The sequence below is a fragment of the Eschrichtius robustus genome, chromosome 3 (assembly GCF_028021215.1).
Source record: "Eschrichtius robustus isolate mEscRob2 chromosome 3, mEscRob2.pri, whole genome shotgun sequence".
NCBI classification, from domain to species: domain Eukaryota; kingdom Metazoa; phylum Chordata; class Mammalia; order Artiodactyla; family Eschrichtiidae; genus Eschrichtius; species Eschrichtius robustus.
Window position 1 is genome coordinate 18942689 of NC_090826.1, and position 27178 is coordinate 18969866.

A 27178-nucleotide genomic window follows, 5' to 3' on the forward strand; every position below is an offset into this window, starting at 1 on the left:
ATTAAACAGGCAGAGCCTTAGTGGGGCCTATGGGAGACGGCAGGAAGCTGATATCGGGCAGTAAGTGCCTTGGGCTTCCAATTAACAGTCAGCTATGTATTGCCAATTCATTTTCCCTATCCTCCACCGCCAGAAATCAGCCAGTAAATGGCTAGGTTGGAGGCAATATGCCACTAGGTGCCATGGGGATGCCAGGAAGGCTAGTTGGTCTCTATCAGTGGCATAGACTTGAGGAATTCAGTGAGTGGAAGAGTGCTGAGGGCTGGCGCCTTTGGGAGGGGGCTGTGTGGAGGAATTGAACCTGAGCCATGCTGTGATCGTTGGGTAGGCTTGGAGCAGAGGAGGTAGAAAAGATGAGAAGGGGAATGCATTTTGGGTGGGGGAAATGACAAGCTCAAAGGCTTAGAGGGAGAAATATACCAGATGTGTTTGGGAAATGAAATATGGATCCATCTAGTTGGAATAGTGAGAAGTTACGAAAGGAAGCTTGGTCTAGCTTGGTAGGTTTTTAACCTCCAAGCTATGGGGTTTTGACTTTACTCTGAAGGTAATGGAGAGCTATGAAAGGTTTCTAAGATGTAGGCAACATTGGTAAGTAACTTCAATTTAGTCTTTGAGTCTTTGACCTAAATATAGGTAGAAGAATGAGAAAGGATGCTGAATGACCAGAAGGGTAGACTATGCTGGTCATTTGTCTATTGCTCTCGGCGCTTATCTGCCTTTCTGTGCTCTGCTATGTATCAGAGAGAGACAAATGATATTTTCCAGACTCCCGAGCTAGCTGGTTTCTGTTTAGGTTTTGTCAACGAAAGGCACTGGAAGATGAGAGGAAGAGAGAATTGCCTCCCTTTCTGACTCTGGTTTCTTGTGGTGTCTTTGGCATCAGTGACAGCAGTACAGCTGAGCAGTACGGCGTTGGTGGTGGTGACAGTATTGGCTCTAGTGACAATGGCAGTAGTGGATCTGGGTGGTGCCTGTGGACACAGGAGCAACAACCTGTAAGTGCAGGCTCCCAGGCTCCTGCTCAGACAACTGGGCTCCAACAACCAACAGGAACCTTAGGGATACTGTGCCCCGGGCTTCAGGTAACATTTTTGCACCTCTAGCCCAGAGTGGTGATGGCTTCCTGAAGTTAATAATCTTTGAGTAATCGCCCCTCTCCTCTTCTGCTCCTCCATCTCTTCTAATACTCTTGTAGCCAGTTCCTTTATTAAATTCTTCTGTCTGAAATACCTAGAACTGGTTTGCTTTCCTTTGATTGGATCCTGATTCATACAGTACCTAGTATACTTTCTTCACTTGGTTTCTACGACACCACACAGGGTTCCCCACCCCATCCTAGTAGACACTCTTTTTCAGTCTCCCTTGCTGGCTGGTTCTCCCTCTTCAACTTGACTTTTCATATTGGAGTGCCCTAGGGCGTGAGACCAGTTAATGACTTTCACGTGAATAGTTAATTTTCCAGTGATCTACAGCTCTAACCTTATCTGAATACAGCTCCATCACCCAGGGGCATGGGAATACTTTCTTTTTATTGATGGGGAAATTTAAGATTTCTTGCCCTAGGGACTATTTTATTCATACCATCTTGAGAGGTGATTCCACATGTTGCTTCTACCTCTGAAGCTGAGGCTAATCCCAGATTATTATAGCTGAAGAGGAGTCAGAAAGGATTTGCTCACTTGTAGGACAGTCACTCAGTAAAAAATAGGATTGTCCCCAGTAAAAAACCCACAATCCCAGCTCTGGTCATCTCCTTTGCAGGTTCAGAAACTACTTTTTTGTTGCGCCCACCCTGAAATCAATCAAATTCAACAATATAGAGTATCCCAGTAAAATGCTTACACTTTTCAGTTGTTAGTAATATAAAACATAAACCACCATTTCAAATAATGAATTACTGCTGATGGGCATTAGTGGTTTTAAGATAACTAAAGTATCTCAACAATATTGAATGTTACAATCTATAAACATGGTGTATACCTCTCTGTTTAATTAGGTCTTCTTTAATGTGTCTTGGCAATGTTCCGTCAGAATTTTCAGCTTTATGGTCTTGCATGTGTTTTGTTAAAATTATGAAAATGAATTCTACAATTTTATATCTAACTTTTTTTTCTTAACATTACTTCCAAAGCATTCTATCATGTCCTTTCAGGGTTTTATTAACATTTGTGGGACTTCCCTGGTGGTCCAGTGGTTAAGACTCCATGCTTCCGCTGCAGGTGGCAATGGTTTGATCCCCAGTGGGGGAGCTAAGATCCTGCATGCTGCGTGGTGCGGACGAAAAACAAACAAACAAAAGTAATGGCTGCATAATCCAGGTGGCAACTTTTAAACCACTAATATTACTGGTTTTGCTTAATACATTTCCTTAGTGATAATTTCTGCACCATGTTTCATTTTATTTTTTAGTTTTTTTAGTTTTTGTTGTTGTCATCTTATTGCACCAAGTTTTATAACATCAGTTTTACTGTATTAAGCAGGTCCAGTGTTGCACTGAGCCCCTTGAGGAATACAGCCTAGAGTAATTGCAGGCTCATTTCCAAAGCCAACACTTCAAATAAAGAGATGTTTTAGTGAAAATGTCAGTTTACCTTGAATATCTTCCTAATCATGTAAGCAAGATTTTCTTGCCAACATTAGATGTATTAGTCCACGATCTCTTAGCTACTTCATTGTGGTTAAAAAAATCTTCTACATTTTGACCACATCGAATTTAAAAACTTTTGTGCATGTAAGGGCACAATCAACAAGAAAAGGCAACCTAGGGAATGGGAGAAATTATTTGCAAATCATATGTCTGATAAGGGGTTAATATCTAGAATAAATAAAGAATTCCTAAAGCAAACAAAAATAAACCCAAATACCCCAAACAAAAAATAGACAAAAGACTTGAATAAACATTTCTCCAGAGATGAATACAAGTGGCCAACAAGCATGTGAAAAGATGCTCAACATCACTAATCATCAGAGAAATGTAAATCAAAACCACAATGATATATCACCTCATACCCATTAGAAAGGCTATAAAAAAAAACCCCACATCTCACACCCACACCTCACACCCGTTAGAAAGGCTATAAAAAAAAATAAGAAGGGTTGGTGAGGATGTGGTAAAATTGGAACCCTTGTGTACTGTTGTCAAGATTGTGCAATGGTGCGACCACTATGGAAAACAGTATGGAAGATCCTCAAAAAATTAAAAATAATACTACCATGTGGTCCAGCAATTCTATTTCTGAATATATATCCTAGAGAATTGAAAGGAGGGTCTCAAAGAGATATTTGTTCAACCATATATAGAGTAGCATTATTCACAACTGCCAAGAGGTAGGAGCAACCCAAATGTCTATCAACAGATGAATAAACAAAATATAGTATATGCATACAATGGAATATTATTTAGCCTTAAAAAGAAAAGAAATCCTGTCACACGCTACAACATGGATGAAACTTGAGGATGTTATGCTGAACGAAATAAGCCAATAATAAAAAGGTAAATACTGTATGATTCCACTTATATGAGGTATGTAAAGTAGTCTAATTCATAGAAACAGAAAGTGGAATGGTGGGTACCAGGGGCTGGTGAGCAGGGGGAAAAGGGGGGTTGTTTAATGAGTATAGAGCTTCAGATTTACAAGCTGAAAAAGTTCTGGAGATGTGTTTCACAACAATGTGAATATATTTAATACGACTGAACTGTACACTTAAAAATGGTTAAGATGGAAAATCTTATGTTAGGCTTTTTCACTACACACAAAAAAATAGTATCCATTTTGCTATATTTCAAGGATTTTGCGGGGGAGACCTACTGATTCAATCTTTACTCAAATCTAATCTTGAACTTAAATGTCTCTATAATACTCCATATTACTAGATGGCTGTGCTGAATTCCATCACAAAGAGTATAAACCCGCAATCATTCAATCAACAAGCATTTAGCGAGCTTCATTCTGGTATGTGAGGTGGGCATCTGTTACATTCTGGAGTTACAGAGCTGAGTAAACAGTTTTTGCCTAGGGACTTGCAGGCTTACCCTGTTGTGCTGTCTGATTCCGTTTGAAGCAAATCAGTACAGGCCATCCCTGACACATTCCTGGAGACCTGAATCATGTCCACTCCCTCTGCTGTGTTCAACTGCTGATAGAGTCCTGGGGACTAAATAGAACTCTCATGGGTCAGTGTACCTGGATGAGACCGTCTTCAAAACCCAACCAACTTAGGACAAGACTGACTTCTTCCAGAATGCTCTGAATTTCTCCTGCCCATCAGAGGACTGGTAAGAATGATTCTTTGCAAATATGTGGCCAGCTGAACCTGACCTTCCCCACAACCCTCTGATCCTTGGTTTAGTGCTCAAAATATAAGCCTCCCCATTATATATCTTCTTTCACACCCTCGTCTACATTCTGCTCTGTGTTGCCTCTTCCTGCTGCTTTGCTCCCCTAACGCCTCCCACTGCACCCCCTGGAGCCTCATCCTATGCTAAGCAAACCCTCCCGAGGAGTGTGAGCTCTTCATGGAAATTTCCCTCTACCTCTTGGCTAATAGAAACCCAGAGCTCCTCCGAGAGATTTCTCTGCAGCTCTCTCAAAAGGATACTATGCGTTGCCCACGCCTCGAACACCTGGGGTCAGAAGGTAGGTTAAAAGCCCTCCTTCCTTCCCAGTGCTACTTTCTGAACTATTTCTAGTATGGAGGTCCTTGGTCCTACAACTACCGTATAACCTGAGAACAGGGCAGTATACCCATCTCTGCCCTGCTCTCTCCCCACTTCCTGGTCATCTCCTGTCAGTCACTGAAAAGTTTTTGGAGGTGTTACCATTAAGAATGTGGGCTTTGGAGTCAGATGTTCCTGGGTTCCAGTCTCAGGTTTGCCACTTACTCACTGTGTGCTCTTGGGTAAAGCACTTGATAATATCTGAGCTTAAATTTTCTTAGATGTAAAATGGGATAGTAATAGTAACCACCTTGGAGAATAGTTACTGGCGTTCGACAGTCATTCAGCTAAAAAGTGAACAGAAGAAAATAATTATAAATTGATATATGTTCTATGAAGAGTTTGAGACAGAATGAAGGAGAACTATGATGGGAAGGGGGTTAGGGAATGTGGTGCCATTTAAGCTAAGACCTGAAGGAAGAGAAGGATGAAATGAGATAAAGCAGGTGGAAGCACTCAGTATGTGTCAGTGATGGCTGTTACTGTCAGCATTTCTCCCTGGCTCTGAGGCTTCCTGTGCGTCTTCAGTGTCCACGTACATGACCCGTTCCACCCATCCTGTTAGTTCTCTTTTCTTTTCCCCACTTCCTAGAACTTTATTAAAGAAAAAGCAATGATGGTAAATCTCTAGACCATCATCCATTTTCTGGGGTTTCTCCTCTGAAAATGTGACATTTGATTTCCAAACATATGCCAGAGTGTACGTGGTTCCCAATTGTACTAAGCAGGGTGAGAAGCTGAAATCCTACAGTGTTCGTCCTCCAACTTTCCCCAGCCTGTGGTCTGTCTTTGGATCAGCAAGAATCGACTGAACAGCCACTCTGGCTGCATTCATTTTTGTCTGCAGCTCTCTGAGCTCTTCTATATGCAACAGAATTTGAGTAGCTTCATGGAGAACTGCATTTCCTGTGTCCAAACCAAGAATATGTTTGTCTAAAGCAACAGGCAAGCCTTCTTTTGTTCGATTTCCTCCAGCAACTGCATCCTGTTCAGGAGCTCCTGGACCATAATGAGAATTGCCTTAATCGTTACCACGTAATCACTGTGACGCTGAACCCAAAGGAGGTTAGCAAAGCCTTTACCCCAGCCTTCCTAGCAGGATTATTTACATCCAAATTGATCATTGGCTCTGCATTTTTCGTTGCACTGTCTGCATGTTTTGCACCATCAAGTCCCAAGTCTTTGTATTTTTCAGCATTACCTCCATAGTCAAGTCTAATAGCTAAACCAAGAAGCCAGTCAATTGCTACTTGGCGATGTTGAAAAAACAGTTCATGGCGCTGAGATACCTTTCAAAGAACTTGGGTCAGTCACTGCTGTGAACGTTTCTTAAATTATTTCTGTCTTTAATCTCATAGTGTCTGGTTTTCTGGTCTTCAAGCCAAACAATTGTTTCTAAATTCTGTTTCATCTTTGCTCTGTAGTTGGCAGGATTGCGGTGGTCCCAGCTTCTGGCTGTGGTCCCCCAGGCTTCAGCCAGGAGAGGAGAGGGGAAGAGGAGTGGGTGATTCAGGCACCAGCAACGTAGTGAGAGCAGCCTGTTGGTTCTTTGACCTCCTCAACTCCAGTGACCTTCCCCTCTGTTCCACCTGAGGTAAACCCACCGTAGTGGCCACAGCCTGGACCTTGCATCATCATTTCTTAAATCTGGGACCACACCCTCTCATCCTTCCACATTGTTTTAACACAGTTGCTCCCACAATACCTGTTCTTCAAATTTGTTAAAACTGCCAAGCCCCTGGCCTCTCCGTTGTCTCCCTTTCTATTCAGTTCTAAGGTTCTAAGTTCCTTTCCTGCCCAGGAAAGACCGAATGCCTTTACCACATCTTTGCCAATCACTCCTCTTTTGCCCCACCGTCCTGTTATACCTGGATGCTGTTGGTGTTTGTGCCATAACAAGGTCATGGTCTCTCTCTCAACTGGGACTTCACTGTTGCCTGGCAATCTTTCTGTACCTTCCTGATCAGCTTTCTCTTTCATACTTTATTTTTTATTTATTATATAAATAAATAAATAAATAAATAAATTTATTTATTTATTTTTTAGAAATTCACGTTCTTTTATTTATTTATTTATTTATTTATGACTGTGTTGAGTCTTCGTTTCTGTGCGAGGGCTTTCTCTAGTTGCGGCAAGCGGGGGCCACTCTTCATCGCGGTGCGCGGGCCTCTCACTATCGCGGCCTCTCTCGTCGCGGAGCACAGGCTCCAGACGCGCAGGCTCAGTAATCATGGCTCATGGGCCCAGTTGCTCCGTGGCATGTGGGATCTTCCCAGACCAGGGCTCGAACCCGTGTCCCCTGCATTGGCAGGCAGATTCTCAACCACTGCGCCACCAGGGAAGCCCTTTATTTTTTAAATAAATAAAATAAAATAATTTTATTTATTTATTATATAAATAAATAAATATATTTATTTTTAACATCTTTATTGGAGTATAATTGCTTTACAATGGTGTGTTAGTTTCTGCTTTATAACAAAGGGAATCAGCTATACATGTATATATATCCCCATATCTCCTCCCTCTTGCATCTCCCTCCTACCATCTTATCCCACCCTCCCTATCCCACCCTTCTAGGTGGTCACTAAGCACCGAGCTGATCTCCCTGTGCTATACGGCTGCTTCCCAAAAATACGGAATCCTTCACGAATCTGCTTCCCCAAAATATGGAACGCTTCACAAATTTGAGTGTCATCCTTGCACAGGGGCCATGCTAATCTTCTCTGTATCATTCCAATTTTAGTATATGTGCTGCTGAAGCGAGCACCTCTTTCATACTTTAAACCTTCTTCATTCTCCTCAAATGTCTTCCCTATAGAATAGAAGGGGATATAGAATCTTTCATGTGTTACTCTCTTGTTGTCCTGCCAACCCACAGCTGTATAGCAGAGGCTGCCAGAACTCTGCCCATGTCACCTTGGATTCCTTCATTGTCTGAGGGCACACCAGCACCTCCATGTGCCTTCACTCCCCACAGCCAGCACCTCTGTCTCTTGTCTGAGGACTGCCCTCAGGCTGCCTGAATCACTCTGCCTGCACAGAAAACCTGAGGTGGCCGGGAATTTTCATCCTCCCCACCTCCACCCACAAAGGGCAGCTCTTAACCTTTGACTGACGGGTTCGGGGGTATAAATACCCCCACAAACTTGCCCCATGACTGGGATGACTCTGAGGTGTGAGAGCTCCCCGGGGGGATGAACCCAAGTCAGGGTGCTCTTCATGGCACTTTGCTGTCATGGCATTCTTGCTCGGCCCCCTTCCCTTCCTGTTTTCTTTTTCTGCTTCCCTTCAGGTTATTCCTGAGAATGCTTCCTAATAGGTCACAGCCCAGGAATCCTCATCTCACCTGCATCTGGCTTTTCCTCCTTCTTCTCATGGAGGAAGAGATGCCTTCCCTTTAATATGTCCCCAGGTATTAGCCCTCGCTTCCCTTCCTTACCCTTCCGAGGTAGGAGGTAGATGGGCTCCTGGGCTGGAGAGCTCGTGTTTGTCAAGTGGACTAAAAGTGAAGCTTTGTTTTTCCCCAGACACTCCAAGGACAAAGCTAGTGGCAGAAGCTGAGCTCTGCTGGAATAAAGAAGTAAGATAACCACTGCTGAGGTCAGGGAAACTTCGCCGACTGCGCAGGAGCAGAAAGACTCCTTGGGGGTCGAAAAGGAGGGGCCGCCACCCCATAATAAGGGTGGACATACCGTCACAGGCCTCTGCTGTGGGATCCGTCTTAGCGAAAAGTTGAGCACACACGTTGGGGAGGATCCTGGGCCCAGTCAGGTGTGAAAAAAGAAACAAGATAATTGGCCAAAGGTAAACCAAGACCCAGAAGGACTGCTCTATACAAGTGATTTAAATCACCTCTTTCCTGCGCTCCTCTTTATTAGGAAGGACGCCCACACCCTTTCTCTCTGGGTGTATATTTCAGCCTTGCTTCAGTCTTAAACTCTTTCTCTGTGTGCTCTCCCACTTGTTGTGCTGTGTCTCTAATAATAAACTTTGTACTCGTTTTTACAGTTTCTGCCTCCTTGAAACATTCTTGCTTTCAAACAGGGACAAGAGCCAGGGCCACTTTACTTCCAGCCTCTAGCCCCTCGTGGTCTAGTGGTTAAGACTCCTGGTTTTCATCCAGGCTACCCAGGTTCAATTCCTGGGCAGGGAACTACTATCTCTCTTTGGGACCGCTCACTGCTGTCTCGAAGTCCTAGGTCAAGGTTTGGTGGTGTTGGTTCCTTCTGAGGCCTGTGAAGAAAAAACCTGTTCCCTCCCTCTCTCCTAGCTTCTAATGGTTTGCTGGCAAACTTTGATGTTCCTTGGCTTGCTGCCTTTATCTTTCCATGGCATTCTCTCTGTGTCCAAATTTCCCCTTTTTAGAGGGACACCAGTCATGTTGGATTAGGGCCAATTCTCATGATCTCTTTTTAACTTGATTACCTCTGGAAAGACCCTATCTCCAAATAAAGGCACATTCTGAGGTAATGGAGAGGAGGATATCAACATATAAATTTTGGTGAGACACAATTCAAACCATAATACCACCTCTGTGCTCCCAAGCCCAGGCAGCTCTCCCAGACTATAGATATGCATAGTCGTCATCTACCAGATTGCTCCACTTGAGTGCCCCACATAGCTATGTTTTCTGGATTCTCAGTACTTTTTGCTCTGTTTGGGGGAATTTCCAGCCTCATCAGTCCCTTTTCCTCAGAAAGGTGTTCCCCAGTCTCTTTTGTGGTCAGGCTTAGGCCTGTGAGCTATTCTCCACCAATGGGACTCGCCCATATGAAACTTTGATTCAGAATGGCACAGTCTGAGGAAGGAGGCTTGGTGTGGAAACCATTTTCCTGGCAGTGGCAGAGGTGAATTGCTTTCAGGGATACAGCGTTTTCAAGTCGAGCTGAGCTCTTGATGCACAGGTGATAGCATTACTGGTGTAGCGGTGGTTATAATCAAATGGAGATTCTGGTCGAAATGCAGATGGCACATTAGCACATCATGGTGGCAAGTGCAGTAGCAGAAGCAGCAGTTTCTTCATCAGGCCAGGTTTTCGGTTTTCGATCCTTTTCTTGGAAGCTTAATCTTGAGCCAATTTCTTCAGTTTCACACAGATTCTGTGGGCTATTGAGATTATTTTAAATACATTTATTTTCTCTGTAATCAGCCAGGATCAGCTTCTGTTGCTTACAATTAAGAACCCTGATGCATGTAGACTTTCGTATTTTAAGGTGGTTTCTGGAAGTCACAGGCCCTAATCTGTGGAATTGACGGAGTGGAGGAGAATAGTAGTTAATGAGGTCCCAACAGCTGCAGCCTGGAAAGCTGGTGAGCTTTGTTATGCAGTGGCATCCAATCAAACTGTTTTTTGCTACACACTGGGACAGAGTCATGCCAATCAGGGCTAGAGGAAATGGTAGAAAACATTTAGAAGGTTGCTGTGTACTGATTTCCTGCCCATTTTGGCAAAGTCCTCCAAAAGACATTTTCCATTAAGAAGTATTTGCCAGTTCAAGGGAGTAGGTCTACCAGCAAAGAGGGCATTGGGCATTTCCTTCCCCACTCCAGCCTGCCCCCATCTTTAATTTTGGATTGCCTCAAGACAAAGACCTTTAAGTGAGAAGTAGGTTGGCAGAATACAGAGGTAAAAAATCACGTCTTCAGGCTTAAATCTGTAGGGGAGGCAGAATTGTATCTCTATTCTCGCAGGGTCTCTGGCTGGGCCTGAGAATTAAATTGACTAAGATTAATAGGAGAAAAGCATATGGATTTTTATGTGGACATTTCCCATAGGAAAATGAAGATGCCCCCCCCTGACCTCCCCCCCCACCCCGCCCCGCCCAAAGCCGAAAGGCCCAAGTGTTTATAAACTTAGTTGAACAAAGAGGAGCAACTGTGGAAAAGTAAAATATATGGGGAGACCAAGGTAGGATGGGTTGTTTTAAAAAGGTCTGTCTGTTTGTATAGAGTTCTCCTGCTTCCACCCCCCATCTCTGGTGGTAAGAATGTTTCTTTCCTCCTGGCATCTTGCACTAGGGAGTTATTTATCTCCTGCTTTCAGGAAGAAAAGTGCAGGGGGTAGGGGGTGGGCACAGGTGTTCAGAGTGTCCTTCCTGTACCTGCTGCTTTTCAAATGTCTTTAGCTCAAAATAATCCTTATGGCAAAGTAGCATATTTGGGGTTGGCATATTCTGCCAATTTTCAGCTCTGGAAAAGAGCTGGGCAAGATCTTTTGATGAGGGTTATTCATAGAACTGAAACAAATAGAGGAAGCCTGCTAAGATCTTGAAGGTTTGGATTATCAAAGAATCCCCCAGGCTGTTCAGTACAGCCTGTGAAACCCCTAAGTCATTGATGGGACCTGATCTACATGAGCAGCAGTGTCTACTGAAGCTTGACAGCCTCCAGGAAGGGTATTCTTCCCAGTGCCCGAATCAGGTGCAGCCGCAGTGATAGGGATAGAGTAGGATAAATAAATAGTTATTTTAACAAAAAATTCCACTAGGGGATTAGAGACAGAGAGAGGGAATTTTAAGGGAGTTTGGGAGACTGTTGTAGGCTAATGACCACTCAAGAAAAGAATCCAGTAACCTAGTAACAATCTACACTAATTTGAAGGAAGACCAGGCACATTCAAGCACCAGGCACACTCAAGCCACAGACCTGAAACACAAGACAATAGATAATGGGGTCTGAATCTTGTTACATGAAGTCAGGGAGTTAATGGTCCTTGAAGAGTAGCATTTCTGCCTGTAGCCAACATAGGAATAGAGGTGAAAGGGGAAAAACACTAAGTGAAAGGAGACATTATACTGAAACCTGAGATGAATTACCAGATTTTAGTATATATTACCACCCTTCTGCTAATATACATATGATTTAAATGGTGTCATGGCAGTCCCGGTTAGACCATATAGGGTTTAAGGAGGAACTAATGATACAAGCCTTGATATCTACACCCAAATGAGGAAGAAGGTGGTCTTCTCCCCCTCCCCACTTTTCTTTTGCTTATAAAAATAAAGTCCTCTCAGTCCTCGGGGTAGAGCCTTCTTGCCTGCCCGCTTGTATCTCTCACAAGCGTCCCGTGCTAATAAACTTACTCTTTGCCTGCTGCTTTGCCTCTTGCTGAATTCTTTCTGCTCTGAGACAAAGAACCTGAGCTTCAGTAAGTCCAGACACCAGGTGAGTGGTTTCAAGTAAAAGACAGTGGGGGGACTTCCCTGGTGGCGCAGTGGTTAAGAATCCGCCTGCTAATTCAGGGGACACGGGTTCGAGCCCTGGTTTGGGAAGATCCCACGTGCCGTGGAGCAACTAAGCTCGTGTGCCACAACTACTGAGCCCGCGTGCCACAGCTACTGAAGCCCACATGCCTAGAGCCCGTGCTCTGCAACAAAGAGAAGCCACCGCAATTAGAAGCCCACGCACCGCAACAAAGAGTAGCTTCCGCTCGCGCAACTAGAGAAAGCCAGCTCGCAGCAACAAAGACCCAACGCAGACAAAGATAAATAAATAAATAAATTTATTAAAAAAAAAAAAAAAGACAGTGGGTTCGAGTTCCCTCCTAAGTCAGGGATCGTGGGTTCAAGTCCCAATCTGAGTTTTGACTGGGTTCAAGTGCCATCTGAAAAGTGCCATCTGGTTTCAGTAGGGAATAGCAAACAAGGAGAATTCTTCCAGAGGCCAGAACGAGGGCTGCTAAGGAGCTAACCAAGGAGTTCCACTGCCAGGACAGTGAATGCTCACTGTTCCTGCCCAGTGGGAGTGTATGGGCACCATGGACCAGTGGCAGCTGGGTGTTGGCCATGCTCCCCTCTTCCCAAAGAGGGTTTAAAATGTGATCAATCAATCAATCACTTGTATAAGTGATCACTTAAGTTATAGCTATCTCTATTTATATCTATATCTACATCTGTATCTGTATCTACAACTCGCTACTGTTGGGGAGAGAAACTAGCCTTTCAGCTTTAAGCTTATGAATCCTTGCTCAAGGGAAGCAACATTTTAACTCTAAGCCTCTAAAGATCCTGGACTTCACACTGGAGTCGGTGACGAGATGGAACTTTGCATCTGTATTTCTTGGGGAGGGGTAAGTGCTTTTTATTTATGGGAAGAAGGATGTGTTTGAATGTTGGCTAGCCAAAGGGGTGGACTGTGGCAGAAACTGCTGTTTTTCTACCTCAAATCTACTCTCTCTTTATCTCTTTTTAACAGAGCCCTGATTTTGTTCAGGGTGGCAATGTGCCAGCTAAAAGTACTGTCCACTTCAGTCTCCTTTGCAGGCAGAGGTGGCCAGATGACACACAGGCTTAGGGTTTCTGGGATGTTTTTGCTTTTCTAACAGTTTCCTCCTGTTTTCACCTCCTTCTTCTTCTGCTTGTCTGGAATGTAGTTGCTGGAGCTGGAATAGCCTGTAGGTGACCAGGACACACAGACAGGAGGGTGAAGCCCTACATGGTAATGTTGGCAACTGGAAAGACAGAAGGAGCATGGCTTCCTGATGGCAATGGGGTACAACTGTACGAGCTCTGGACTGCGTACCTCTGGGCTTGTTATATGGGACAAGGAAACCCCCATAGCCTTGGGGTTGTTTTTTTGCTGCCAAACACATTTTTAAATTGATACACATCCAAAATGAAACTCATCACTTTCTCCCTGAAATCCACTTCCCTTCCTGTGTTCCCTACTTGGTTCCCTTGACCACTATCTACTCAGAAATCAACATGCAACCCTTGACTTATATCCTTTATTTGCCCCTCCCCCAGTACCTAATACATTTATTAGTTTTATTGATTCAATTTTTAAATCTCTCCCTATTACAAGTTGAATTGTGTCCCCCTAAAAGCTATGTTAAACTCCTGGTCCCCAGAACCTCAGAATGGGACCTTATTTGGAAATAAGGTCGTTGCAGATGTAATTAGTTAAGATGAGATCATGCTGAAGCAGGGTGGGTCCTTAATCCAATGCAACTGGCGTCTATAGAATATGACGTGAAGAGACAAAGACCCACAGGGAGAACACAGAGGCAGAAATTGGAGAGATACAGCTGCAAGCCAAGGAACACAAGGATTGATGGCCCCACCAGATGCTAGGGCGAAGGAAGGAGGATTCTACCCAGAGTCTCAGAGGGAGCTCAGCCCTGCTGACACCATGATTTTGGACTTCTAGTTTCCATAACTGTGAGAGAATACATTTCTGTTATTTAAGCTGCCAAATTTGTGGTACTGAGACAGGCTGGGATCTGGGACCCTTTGCTGGGGACCTGGGATACTTTTGCTGCAGTGTTGCAATGCTTGCACCTGACACACCTCTCCTTGAGCAACAAAATACAAAGAAACTATATGGGACTAAAAATAACTGCCTGCATGGGCAGTTGGGACAAATTCTGGACCCAAAAGATACAAAGAGACGGAAAAACCCAAATGCCACTTTTGAAGAGCCTGGAGAAAAAACAGGGTGTCAGGAGCAAAAGCAGCGCATACCCCCTGCACACAACACCACCTAAGCCACCCCTCTGGCCCGACTTCTGGACGCATCCCTACCCTCACCCCATATAAGAAACAAGCTCTCCACCCCCTCAGTGATGGAGCAAGCAAGGGAACCTGTTGTTTGTTCTCACTCTCCCCTGGGGCAGCAGAGGCGCCAATAAAGCCATGCCTGAATTTCTTGTCTGGCCTCTAGTCAATTTCTATTGCTTGGGGAAGGCCAAGAACCCTGTTCGGTAACAGTACTTTGTTACAGCCCCCTCGGGGTACTTATACACGCCCTAATGCATTCACTCTCTACCAAGTCACCAGACTCTTGTTTTGCTGCAAGAGCCTCTGAACTGGTGCCCCAGCTAACAGTGTTGCTTCCTTTCCATTCCTGCCCAACATAACAGCCTGAATGAGCTCTATAACGTTCAAATTACTCACCTGTTTACACACGTTTCAATGGCTTCCCGGTACTCTAAAGATAAATTCTGAACTCCCTTACCTCATACAAAAGGCCCTGTGTGCCTTTCTGGCATCAGCTAGTCCCATGCTTTTCAGCTACTTTCCACGCCTGCAAAATTCCCCCCAATGTTCCTACTCTGTTTGACCTTTGGGCTTTAATTCCCATTAGATGTCTCTTCTTCCAAGAAACCTCCTCTTCTCTCCCAACACTGACAGTGCCCCTGGTCTATGCTCCCTTAAAGCCTGGTTCTTCCTTCATCAGAGCATGGATCCCATTTGTTACAATGCTCGCCTGCTTGTCTATCTACCTCCTTAGTCTGCAAGCTCCCGGGAGGAGGGACTGTGTCTTCCCCAGCAAGACAGCATCAGTGACCAGCAGTGACTGCCCCATTTCCGGTGCTCAATATATTGGATTGAGGGGAGCAGAGGGCTGACTGCTTTTATTCTTTCCCCTGAGTTTCAGATTTTGAAAGATTTTAACCAGTAAACACGATTTATTCCTTAAGTTAACCTATTGGGTCTTATCAGGGGATTCATGCATGGTTTTCTTTTCTTTCTTTCATTCTTTTTAATATTGAAGATTGCTTGAACAACTTCTAAACTGTTTTCTTTTTGAGGAATAACTTGGGGGCCTAACAATACTGGTTTTTGAATCTAGTCAATCTCCCTCCATTTAATAGAAAAGGGAACTGAGGCCCCGAGAGGTGAGACGACTTGCCTGAGGTTGAAGTGCGTTAGTAATATCACCAGGTTAAAACTCAAGTTTTCTGACTTCTATCCAGGATTCTCTCTGCTCTTTCACAATAGCTAAGCCAACTGTGTGTTGGTGCAATGTTTAACAACCGGCTCTCTAGGGGAAACAAAAAAGAGCCTCAGTTTAAAGCATTTGTCGGTTTCTGCCGTGTAAATGCTTTCGTCTTGGCTAATTTCAAGCTACCTCTGTGAAGTCACTGAACAGGAGAGTTGGTTCAAGCAGGCTCCAAACTCCACGCTCTCTGCTTTCTTAAAGGTTTGTAGTCGGAGGCTTCAGCCCCTTGGAAAGAGGCCGTTGCCAGAACATGATAAATTCTGGCAATGAAGTGATGTAAACGGCTATAGATGGCTATACGTAAAAGTACGGGGTCCCAAAGGAATGACCTGCTGAAAACATGACAAGATGGAAAACTCATATGAATACAAAGTGCTGTTCATTGTCATGTGTTGGAACCAAAAGCCAGTGATAACCTCTGCAAACACAAGTTAAATGAAATAGAAATACAAGTCCCACCTCCCCTCGGTAGCTTTTCTGATTTATCTCAGGCAGAAATAATTCCTCCTTCCTTAGTAGTTCCCATATATTTATAATCAGTTGCTTTTTTTAGAATTGCCAACAGAATGTATCCAAAGTCCCTAGCTTGGCAAAGAGGCCTTTTACCAAATGAATTTTCAAAGGAGGTGGGGTGGGGCGGCAGGAGGAACACAGGCTGTGGGGCTTGTCAACTCTGGGTTCAACTCCTGTCCCACTACTTAATGCTCTGCGGCCTCAGGCCAGTGTCCTGACCTCAGTTTGTTCATTCTTGGATACATTCCTTGTAAGGTTGACACAGGATGAAACAATATAAAACATGTCAGGTGCCTAACACGCCACCTGGCACATTCAAAGAAGGCAAGAAATACCTGTTCTCTCCTTTGACAGGTTAAACATTTCCTGCCTGTACAAATCGTCTGTACATAAAAAAAAAATTTTTTTTAATTAATTAATTAATCTTATTTTTTTGGCTGTGTTGGGTCTTCATTGCTGTGCGCGGGCTTCCTCTAGCTGCGGCGAGCGGGGGCTACTATTCGTTGCGGTTCGCAGGCTTCTCATTGTGGTGGCTTCTCTTGTTGCAGAGCACAGGCTCTAGGTGCGCGGGCTTCGGTAGTTGTGACACACAGGCTCATAGTTGTGGCTTGCGGGCCTAGAGCGCAGGCTCAGTAGCTGTGGCACACGGGCTTAGTTGCTCTGTGGCATGTGGGATCTTCCCAGATCAGGGCTCGAACCTGTGTCCCCTGCATTGGCAGGCAGATTCTTAACCAATGCGCCACCAGGGAAGTCCTTGTCTGTACATTTTAAAGACCTTGTTTTCCTATGAATTAATTAGTTCATTTGCTCAGTCTCCTAACAAATATTTAGAGAGAGAGAAATGCCTCTGTGCATCAAATCTCTGATTCCATTGTCTTTAATATCTAGTGGTTTTGCAGAACATGGACACAGGTAAGTTCTTGGACTCAGGTTAGGGTGGCAGGTAAGAACCCAGGAAAGTTGTTTTTAAATGTGGACCAAAGTGCAGAAGGGCGGTAATGAGGAACCTGCTCACAATTAAGCCTCACTAAACGAAGACTCTGTGAGTTGCCGTAGTGGAACCCCACTAAGGGCTGGGGACCTAACTCACAGCCTTAAACCCACTCCTTTAACCTCCCATTAACCCCACAGTGGTAGAATTATCCCCATTTTGCTGATGAGAAAGCTGATGTACAGAGAAGTCCATGCTCTGTCATGTTCCTTGTGCACTTCTACTATGTGCCAGGCACTGTTCTAGGCATTGGTGAGAGAGCATAGACAGACGAAAATCCCCGCCCTTGTGGAGCTGACATGAACAAGACAACAAACAAGATGAATAAGTGAAATATCTCATATGTCAGGTGGTGCTAAGTGCCATGAAGAAAAATAAAGCAGAGCAGGCCTTTGGGTCAGGGGAGGCTGCAGTTTGATGTAAGCTTACCGGGAAAGGTCTCAGAGAGAAGGTGACCTCTGGGCAAAGAAGGGAGGGAGTGGGCCAAGTAGATAACTGGCTCAGAAACTTGCCTGAGGTTACTAGGAAGTGTCACTCGGCACTGGAAGGGCTGTATGTCAGGCTCTAAAGCCAGGGCTCTCATTTCATCAGGCCTCTTTTTTCAAAAAGCAGTGCTGCTGTTCTCCAAGCAGGGTGTGTGTGTGTGTGTACAAGTCTGTCTGTCTGTCTGTCTGTCTGTGAATGTGTTATATTTCCCTGGGGCTGATCCTGTGGGGGCCTGAGCTTCCCTGACAGCTCCCAGGTCCTCAGGCCTCACATTATTGGTTTTCATGGAAACTTGGCAACTTTCTCCCCCTCCCCCCCCCACCCTCCCACCCTTTGCCCTGCACCACATTCCAGTGGCTTTATTTGTGTGCCTTGGAGCCTGGCCAGGGCTGGGCCTGGGACAGGTTGCCATGGTGATCTCCCACTCCTTCCAGATAGAACTTCTCAAGGATGTTGCCTTTGGGCCTGAAATAGTTCAGGCCTGCTCTCCGCCACAGCAGGAAGAGCTGAGTTAGGAAACCCCTTTCAATCAGCTTTTGAACTTGCACAAACCCAACCCTGGGTGAGAAAGACTTCTGGGGGGTGTTCTCCAGGGCACCCCAGATTCGGGATTGGGAATGGTTTTCCTTGGGATACTGGAATAACTACTATCAGTTGTTACATACCAGGTGCTGTATTCAGAGCCTGCCTCTGAGACCTGCAGAAACAGAACAGTTTTTTTAAAAGCTCAACTTTACTGATGAATCTGCATCTAATAAAATGCACCCATTTTAAGTGCACAGTTCAATGAGATTTGACAATGTATATACACTTGGGTAATGACCACTACAATTAAGATATAAAACTTTTCCATCACCCCCCAAAGTTTCTTCCTGCTGCTTTGCAGTTATCCTCCCCCCTCCCAACCCCTGGTCCCAGGCAGCCACTGATCTGCTGTCTGTCACCATGGATTCATTTTGCCTTTTCTAGAAGTTCATGTAAATAGAACCATCTAGTATGTGCACTTTTGTGGCGTGTGTCTTTTGTTCAGCATAACGTTTTTGAGATTCATCTGTGTGGTTGCCTGTTTATTCCTTTTTATTGCTGGTGCTATTGTATGGAGTGACTGTAACAGAGAACAAACCTGACTCCATATTGGATCTAGTCCAAGCGCTAACCCTTGAGCTAACCCTTGAGCTCTGTTGCCTGTGCTTAGTCATGCTGGCTCTGCACCTTTGTGAAAGAATGTTGCCTGTAGCCTGAAATATACAGGATAGCCCATCCTCAAGGCTCTGACCTTTAAAGGTGTAACACTTTTCCATTAACATAGACATGAAAAGTTGCAGAACAGAGAATAACATTTGTCTTGTGGGAGGTTTATAGGAACATAGTGACCTGACCTGCAGGGACAGCTGCAGGAACAAAGGATTCCAGCACCAAGAACTTTGCAGCAACCAGCTACCTCCCCCCCCACCCACCCTCCCCACCCCCGCCCTCCCCTTTTCGTATACAAGAAGCCTGAATTCTAACTCGGGTAAGCTGGTTCTCTGGGACACTAGACTTCTTGGTCTCCTGGCTTTCTGAGTAAATTCACTCTTCCTTGTCCCAACAACTCATCTCTTGACTTGCTGGCCTGTTGCGTGGTGAGCAGTACAAGCTTGGACTCCGTAACATGACCACAGCTTGTCCATTCTCTTGCGGATAGACATCTGGGTTGTTTTCCGTCTTCAGTTATTGCAAATAAAGTTGTTATGTACATTTGTGTATAAATCTTGTGTGAACATATACTTTAACCTCTTCTGGGTAACACCAGGAGTGGAATGGCTGGGTCATGTGGTTAAATACTGTTTAACTTTAGAAGAAACTGCCACATAGCATGTTTTGAGGTAGCACTGACTGGGTGCAATTGGGTTTTGCTCACAGGGACTAGAACTAGTGATACCGAGCTCCCCTAAAACCGAGTTCCCATGCTGGGTTTATTTTTTAATTAACTAACTAACTAACTAATTAATTAGTTAATTAATTTTTTATTTTCTTGGCTGTGTTGGGTCTTCGTTTCTGTGCGAGGGCTTTCTCTAGTTGCGGCAAGCGGGGGCCACTCTTCATCGCGGTGCGCGGGCCTCTCACTATCGCGGCCTCTCTTGTTGCAGAGCACAGGCTCCAGACGCGCAGGCTCAGTAGTTGTGGCTCACGGGCCTAGTTGCTCCGCGGCATGTGGGATCGTCCCAGACCAGGGCTCGAACCTGTGTCCCCTGCCTTAGCAGGCAGATTCTCAACCACTGCGCCACCAGGGAAGCCCCCATGCTGGGTTTATGATTAACCTCTCAATTCAAAACTGTATTCCCTTTATTATCCCACCCCCTTCCCCTCAGGATTGAGGAGTATCAAAGAAAAGCAGGGATTGAAACTGAGCAGGATTCTGTGGGGACTTCCCAGGTGCAAAAGCCCCTCTGTGTCCCCCGTTTCTTGATTGTAGAAAAAGGCTTTTGTCTCCTCGGACTTCCCTGAGTTCCAAAGAACAGAGTCAAGCAATTACTAATTAGGGAGGTGAGGGAATGCAGAAAAAAAGGAAAAGCAGTCTAGAAACAATAGTTCAGTGGATAAAACAGAGTCCTAGTTCTTCCTCAAGGGATATACATAACTATCTGATGCATATGTTTGAGTTGTTCTTCAGATACTAAGACACCCCCCCACACACACACACACCCCCAGATGGAGGATGGTGACTACTTGCTGACCACAATCATGTAGATGCTAGACTGGTTGCCACCAGAAGGTTGATGATTAAGACTCCTGAAACACCATCCTGTTACCTCACCACAAACCAATCAGAAGAAAGTCTGTGAGCTTCAACCCTCACCCCGAATGTGGCCTTTAAAAACCCTCCCCTGAACACCATCTGGGAGTTTAGGTCTTTTGAGCATGAGCTGCCCATTCTCCTTGCTTGTCCTGCAATAAAAGCTGCACTCTCCTTTACTGCAACCCGCTGTCAGTAGATTGACTTTGCTGTACATTGGGTGAGTGGGCCCATGTTTGGTTTGGTAACACTACCAATACCTTGTGAGAAGGGTAGAGCAAGGATTTCAAGGTAGCAAGAAGGGAGAGCAGGGTCCTTTATCAGTGAGTAACTTGCCTGCCTATTTAGGGATGTTTCCATGAATACCTACTGGTAGGTAGCTAAGAACAGGTGGGGAAAGAGTCAGGTAGTGAAGTGGCAGCAAGGAAGAATGTTTAAGGGCAGTAGTGTGACTGGGTGAAGGGGGATTGGGGGTACTTTAGAAAGATGTGTGTGTAGCGGGGAGGGGACTCAAATCACACGCCCCAAAATCTCAGTACAAAGTCTGGTTTTCAGTGGTTGACAGTTCTCCTTAAGGCAGCTTGCTTTTCTGCCCCGTTTTCCACTTCTGAATATCCACTACTGTCCAGGAGAAAGGAAGGCAAAAAGAGGAACACATATTTGCTGTGTCTGCTCTCTCTGGGCAGTAGACATACTTTTCTTATTTAATCCTTCCAAACACTTGGCAAGGTCTATGTTCTTCATCCAGTCTTTGAGACCAAAAGTATTTTAATGAATAGTTGTAGATAATCATCTAAGGAGGGTGTTAGGTGGAGTCATTGCTCTTCATAAGAAAGGAATAGCTGGACCTGGGGGGTAAGGCTGGAGGGGGATCGGCAGCTAAGAGGGTGAAGAGGGGCTGGAAGATATAAGTGAGAGAGACAGAGAGAGGAACAACTGTAGCAGCTGCTAAAGGGAAAGGAATTTGAAGAAAGAGCTGAAGGCTGTAGAATATGCCACCACAAAATATGACTGTAGGCGTTTAGGGCATGCCACGCCCCAAAGTATGCTGCTTTGATATATATCTATTATTTCGAACTGTAGGCATTTGAAAAACAACAAATGCATGGAGAGGCTTCCTCTGAACTCCCCTATCTGCCTAAAGATAAATCCTCCCAAAGGAACTCAGATGTCATAAATCCCCTCCCTGGGAATTTCGTTAACAGGGGAAGATTCACTCTTATCATAGGAGAGGAGACTGGACGTCAATACCACACCCAGGTAACTTTGTCACAAACTATCTTATCTCCCAGTATTCTTCTAAGAGCCCATTCATCTTTCCCCAAAATTACATACTCTCCCCTAAGAAGCCTACATTCCCTTACCTCTTTCGTATTTAATCCTGAATTCTAAAGCCACCTCTTTGGGGTGCTCATTTTTCCTGGGTATCTCCCATGTGTACATGAGCCATACATGTTAATAAACTTCTGTTTGCTTTTTTCTTTTATGCTTTTCTCTATCTTTTATTGCAAGGGTCTCAGCTAAGAACTCGTAAGTGTAAAAGGAAAATTTTTTTACCTCTCCTACAAAGTCAAGATTTTGGGGAAGTTTTGCTATGTGATGTGTACTATAATTCCAGGAAAAATACTCATTACTCATCTTTGCCTTCAGAGGTGTGTGTGTGTTTTAATGTGATTATGTTTGAAATTGATTTTAAGTCTTGAGTGGGTTCACAGAGGCTCAGTTACTTGTAAATAACATGTAAATGGAGAAGCAGAATAATTGAATGAGTAATTTGCCCAAGGTCACACAGCTGGATCCAGATTTGAACTGCTTCCTGACTCCAGTGTCCTTTCCCAAACCACTGCCTGGTTTGCTGAGGTTCTAGGAACTTGCCTTGGGTGCCAAGATAAGACAGTGTCCTCTGTTTTGTAATTCCCCATTTTTTTTCAGTGATTCCACCTACAGATGGATGGCTGGTCTACATAACTTGTGAAGTAAACCAGAATATGTCGAAATATCCCTTTTTAATGTAAGAATTATTATTATTATTATTTTTAAAATAAATTTATTTATTTTATTTATTTATTTTTCGCTGCGTTGGGTCTTCGCTGCTGCCCGCGGGCTTTCTCTAGTTGTGGCGAGCGGGGGCTACTCTTCATGGCGGTGCACGGACTTCTCATTGCGGTGGCTTCTCTTGTTGTGGAGCATGGGCTCTAGGCGCGCGGGCTTCAGTAGTTGTGGCACGTGGGCTCAGTAGTTGTGGCTCGTGGGCTCTAGAGCGCAGGCTCAGTAGCTGTAGGCGCACGGGCTTAGTTGCTCCGCGGCATGTGGGATCTTCCCGGGCCAGGGCTCGAACCCGTGTCCCCTGCATTGGCAGGCGGATTCTTAACCAATGCGCCACCAGGGAAGTCCCTGTAAGAATTATTTTGAGCTGAAGGCAATTAAGAAATAGCAAATGCAGGAAAAGCTCTCTATACCTTCCCCATTTCTGCTTAAAGGCAGGATATAAATTTTCCTTTACTATAAGACTCTGGACTCTTATCAGCCCAGAGACAAACGTTACTGCAAACAAATAAACAAACGTTACTCCATTAATTTTCCCCCATGTATTTACTTTCACACAGTTTGTTGCCCTTTGAAGCCTAAAACTTCTTTCTTTTGACCTGCCATTGCTCTACAAATTTATTGTTCTTTGTTGAAGATACTACATAAACTACATAAGCCTGAGTTCTAAGTTACCTCCTTAAGTTACTCATCTCTGAGTTTCTCCCATGTTTATATGAAATATACATGTTGACAAAATTCTTTTTGTTTTCTCTTGTTAATCTGTCTTTTGTTACAGAGCCCCAACTGAGGAACTTAATTAAGATAGGTAGAGGAAATATTTTTCCTCCCCTACAGCTGACCTCTGAAATTCACACATGTGGCATTTGAATCACAGAAGACAAAACAATATTTGCCTGCAGAAGTCTGATTAAGAAACTCACATCCCTGAGTCCCAGTTTACAGCTCTGTCCACATGTTGAGCTTCCCCTGCATATGGTATTAGTTTTCTTATTCTCACTGTGTGATGAATATGCTACCTGAACAGAGGGAGAGAAGGTGAAGGAAGGCCTAGGGCTTCAGAACTGGAAGTGGTGTCCAAGATACCTTAGCCTGATTCCCTCATTTTAGAATGAGGGAAGATCTGAAGCCCAGAGGTGGGAAGTGCCACCCCTTCCACCCCTACTCTCAGGTCCTCCCCCATTTATGCCACCAGCATTTACTTATTTTTAAGCCTCCTCTGTGAACTTTTTCAGTCTGTCCCAGTGTGCTCATTCCCCGCCCTGCCCCATAAAGTTGTCCATTTGCTTCTTTATGCCTTTCCTCTCTCTGCTCAGATTGCTATCAGTGGTCTGTCTGCATGGCTGTCACCGTTAGGCTGGGAGCTTCCTGAGGGCAGGGACAATGTCCAGCTCAATTTTTTGATCCTAATGCCTAGCACAGTGCCTGGTATATAGCCAAGTACTCAATGAATTTCCTTTTATTATAAATGTAATGCACATTTATAAACTCTCAAACATGTGGAAAGTATGCTTCACTCTGCACAGCTCCTCTCTCCAGCCATCATTCAGTCTCTTTTGTGATCTTCCAGACATTTTCTCTGCATATAGAAAGCATACATAGGTTTACCCATCTTTAAAAACATAACCCTCTTGCTATAGAAATGATTATGTTGTTTATTTCTTTTTCCCAGTACAAATTTAAACAAATAAAGCGATTTTGTCCAAATTCACTTATCTATTTCCGTGTAATTAACCATTCTCAAGCTCAGTGACTTATAACAACAATCATATGATTTGCTCAGGTTTCTATTTGGGCTGCGCTGGGCTGCATTTCTGCTGGTCTTGGCTGGGACTGCTCACACAGCTGCAGTCAACTGTTGCGTTGGTTGGGGCCTCAGCAAGGGTGATTCTCTGCTCTTGGGTCCTCTGTGAGCCTTTACGGGATTCTACTGTCATTTCTATTCTCGAGAATGGGCCAGGGATTGAAGATGGCAGGGAGCAGGGCCCCTTCTCAGCGACACACTAACACTTAAGCTTCCCTGCTCTCCTCCCCAACTCACCTCTCTCCTCTCAATCCTGCAGTTGGAAAAACTGCTTTTACTTTCTTGCACGTTCTTCTGAATTTATTGACACATAAATATTGTGCTTTGAATCTTTCATGACTTAGGTTTTAAAATTCAACAGCCTTTTCCCCTCCCAACCCCCACCCTCTTTTTTTCAAATATGACCTTGGCCATAAATTTCCAAGGTCTATTTTGAAACTAAAAAAACTAAGAATTGACTTTCTGTTTTGCTGCGTTCTCCATGACTTCCTGGAGGGTAAGCTTCAAATGCCCTAGCTGCTTCTTGATGAAGGGAAGGATTCAGGAACAAAAACCACACTGGATAACGCTGTAAAACTCTACCCTCCTGCATGGTTAGAGCTGTTTATTTACATAGGCCTAGGAGCACCAGGGAAAATAGTTTGGACTTTGCTCTCACTTGGGGGTTGAATTTACCTGGGCATGTTTGGTGTCGGGGTGGGAGTAGACTGGGTGGGGGGTTAATGGATCAGCTCAATTGTAGGTGGAATTGTGTTCCCCAGGAGAAGTGACAATAGGGAAGAAGGAATGTGGCCATGCCAGGCTCAGCTATGGGGCCTTGGACAGGTGTGGGCAGTGGCTTCTCCACACAGGGTGATACAGTAGCTGGAACTCTTGCTGGTGGCTCATGGTTACACTGGGGAAGGAAAATGCTCCTGGTGTAAAAGCTGAGAGAGTTGTGGCACCAGAAACCCAAGCAAAGAGAAAGTTGAGTCCTTCCCCTGCCAGCAGGCTGCAGAGTCAGATGTATAAGTGGCATTTGGGGTGGTGCTGTTGGCAGCTTGTGGACAAGAATTGAGGTGGGTGGCGGGCAGGCAGGTAGCAACAGCAAGGTCAGGAGCCCAAGGGTGGGGATCTGGGTGATGGGTAAGGAGAAATGCAAGAACTCTTGGCACACGGTGACTCCATCCAAACCCCTACACTAAGAGACGTGACCAACCCTAGCATGGCTTCTAGCAGCCTAAGGCTGTATCCCTGAGTCCTCAGAACCCACTTTTGAGTTCCTTCCTGTCTGGAAAAGCTCAGGGCTGTCAAAAGAATTTACTGTTTGTTTTAGCCAATGCCTGACCTAGGTCTCTGACCTCCCTTTCCTAGAGCGTTTACTGACAAAGGCTTATTCTCCCTCTGTCCCTTTGAGATGTATATGTAACTCCTACAACTCAGGAGTGTCTTTTCCAAGGACCTGAGAGTCATCCCTTTGAAAGGCACTCATCAGGAAGGATAGGGCCTCCAGTCTCCCAGTCTCTCCCCTCCCTACTCCCTCATTCTCCCTTTAAAATGCCCTAGTCACCTCTGCGCAAAGTGCATGGAGCTCAGCAATATCCCTACTGTCGGTAGTTACTGAATAAAATCTGTTTTTGCCCTTTTAACTCATGTCCAGCTTTGTTTATCTTTGACAGTTGCTAAGGAGTTGGCAATGGCCTGGGAAACTCAAAGCGACGGACAGATGAGGGGCGAGTCAGAGGTGTGCTGGTGTCCAGGCCAATGTGACAAGGACCGATGGACCAGTGCCTCGGACAGCATTGGTTTGGGCGGCGTTTGAGGACACAGTGGGGGCTGCAGACGGGGGGCTTTGGTCCAAGAGGGGCAACAAGATGTGCAGTCCTGAGTGGTTGGCTGTCGGCAGAGAACATGGGAGACACCACTTCCTGGCAGCCCTCGAAGAGATACAAGAGGGGGCCAGGAACCCCAGAAAGGAGGCAGCTGGCATCCTCCTCCTTCACACGTATCAGTGTTGGACCACAGTCTCTCTGTTGATGGGACCACATTTGTGCACACAAACCTTAGAAGGAAACCCCTGTGTGTTATTGTGGCAATTCTTGGAGATTCCTGTTCACCCGTGAATCTCTTTATTGGGGACCATTTCTGGAGGTCATGGTCCCTGACCTCTTGACTGAAAGGAATTTTTTCCTTTTTCCCAGCAGGAGGGAAAAGTTCCTCCTGACAGGGGAAAAAATGGTGAAAAGAAAATTCTAGTAAATGGAAAATGATGTGGAAGGGCCCTCTTGTATGTGATAGGTAAGTGAATGGGCCCTCAGGATGAGGTCAGACTTTTGGGAAATTAAGGAAGCCCCATGGAGGTGGGGGTGGGGGAAGAGAGCTAGAAACAGGGCACAAAGCCGAGAACCCAGGACCCGAAGGCTCCCTGCCTGCCCCATGGGTGACCAAGGGTGATAATTTCAAACCTGAATTTCGAGTGATATTCAATTTTTACATGTGGGCTTAATATTTGCCATAGTATTCGCAGTTAATTATGTTTCCTTCTATATTTTTGTGTTAAGATGAATCTTTGTTGTTCCAGATATTTTTCTGAGATAAGTGGAGGGGGGCACATGCGAAGTGAGGCCTGCGGAGGGGGTGGGAGTGGGTCTGGAGAAAAATGATTTTGCTTCCTTTTTTGGATTTGTATGTATACTTGGATAACTTGCCTGTTTGATTAGGACTCATTTGGTTTGGTTTATGGGTCTGCCTTGCTTCCCTGCCCACCCCCCCACCCCCCAGTGTCTTAGAACAAATCTTCACCTTCCTCCAGGGCAGGTGCCTATATGTTGCAGGAAAATGGGGCACGAGAGGATGGTCATGTCCCCGGTCTTGGGCAGGTGACCAATAGGGATGGGATAGGCTGCCAAGTGAGGGTCCTTGGCTTTGCACAAGTAAGAATTCAAGACCGAGCCATAGTAAAGTGAAAGCAAGTTTATTTAGAGAGGTACACATTCCATAGACAGAATGCGGTCCTTCTCAGAAGGGAGAGTGGTCCCAGGGCATAGGGTCGTTTTGGAAAGTGATAGTGCCCCGAAATATGGGGTTGTTAGTTTTTATGGGCTGGGTAATTTCATAGGCTAATGAGTGGGAGGATTATTC

At 45.0% G+C, this 27178-nt stretch overlaps 1 long non-coding RNA gene, 1 other non-coding gene and 1 pseudogene across 2 annotated transcripts; 1 reads left to right on the forward strand and 2 right to left on the reverse strand.

The window, feature by feature from the left end:
• Positions 1 to 5465: 5465 nt before the first annotated feature.
• On the reverse strand, positions 5466 to 8410 carry LOC137760529 (RNA transcription, translation and transport factor protein pseudogene; annotated as a pseudogene).
• On the reverse strand, positions 7381 to 7487 carry LOC137763259 (U6 spliceosomal RNA). The gene has a single exon (XR_011073802.1). It is a non-coding gene; the product is annotated as a U6 spliceosomal RNA (small nuclear RNA).
• A 12900-nt stretch (positions 8411 to 21310) lies between the features above and the next one.
• LOC137760889 (uncharacterized) lies at positions 21311 to 26639 on the forward strand. The gene is made up of 3 exons (XR_011073378.1): positions 21311 to 21468; positions 22141 to 22219; positions 25717 to 26639. It is a non-coding gene; the product is annotated as an uncharacterized lncRNA (long non-coding RNA).
• The last annotated feature ends 539 nt before the right edge of the window (positions 26640 to 27178 follow it).